This window comes from Egretta garzetta, unplaced genomic scaffold, assembly GCF_000687185.1.
Source record: "Egretta garzetta isolate BGI_Z169 unplaced genomic scaffold, ASM68718v1 scaffold51, whole genome shotgun sequence".
Taxonomy (NCBI): Eukaryota; Metazoa; Chordata; class Aves; order Pelecaniformes; family Ardeidae; genus Egretta; species Egretta garzetta.
This window is the reverse complement of record NW_009258549.1, coordinates 4,758,457-4,759,231: the sequence shown is the minus strand read 5'-3', so window position 1 is coordinate 4,759,231 and position 775 is coordinate 4,758,457.

Sequence of the window (775 nt, the reverse complement as noted above, 5' to 3'; positions counted from 1 at the left end):
AAATAGAATCGGTACATTTATTCCAGACTTCTTCAGCTTTGCTTTTTTCTTTTCCAAAACAGAGGAACCCTTCTCCGTTGTCCTGCTCTAGATCAAGACAAATAAGAATTCAGATTGTGTCTAGGATCAGGAATCCGCATCCAGCAACTGCGACTATTACAAAAAGGACACACATGAACTTTTTACCTGTCATCCACATTCACTTTTTAAAGCTGTCTGGAAATCCTGTTTTCTACAACAGACTGGAAGGAACCCCTCGCGGTCTCTGGTCCAACCTCGTGGCTCAGTGAAGGCCAGCCTCAGAGCTACACCGGGTTGCTCAGGGCTTTGGACAGTTGACCTTCGAAAACCTTGAGGATGGAGACTCCACACCCCTTCTGGGCCCCCGTTCCTGTGCTGAGCCGTTCTGGAGCTGCGATTCCTCCTTGTATCTAGTCACAATTCCCGTTGCTGCAGCTCATGATTTGCCTCTTGCCCTGTCACTGTGCAGTTTGGAGAAGAATCTGGCTCCATCCTGCTTATAAATGCAGCAGCTCATGGTGGTACGACAATCAGGCTGCATGGATCCCTGAAAATACTTAGCAGTGGTTTTAATCCCAAAATCCAGCATGCCCGCAGGGCTCTGGTGCGGCTGTCCAGAACAGCCTGGGGAGTTGTGGCAGCGGCAGGTGGTTATTCTGGACCCATTCCTGCAGGGAACTGTGCCACCATCCCTCCCTCCCTCCCTCCCAAGCCAGGAAGAAAGGGGAGCACAGACCACTGCCTGCGTGAAGCC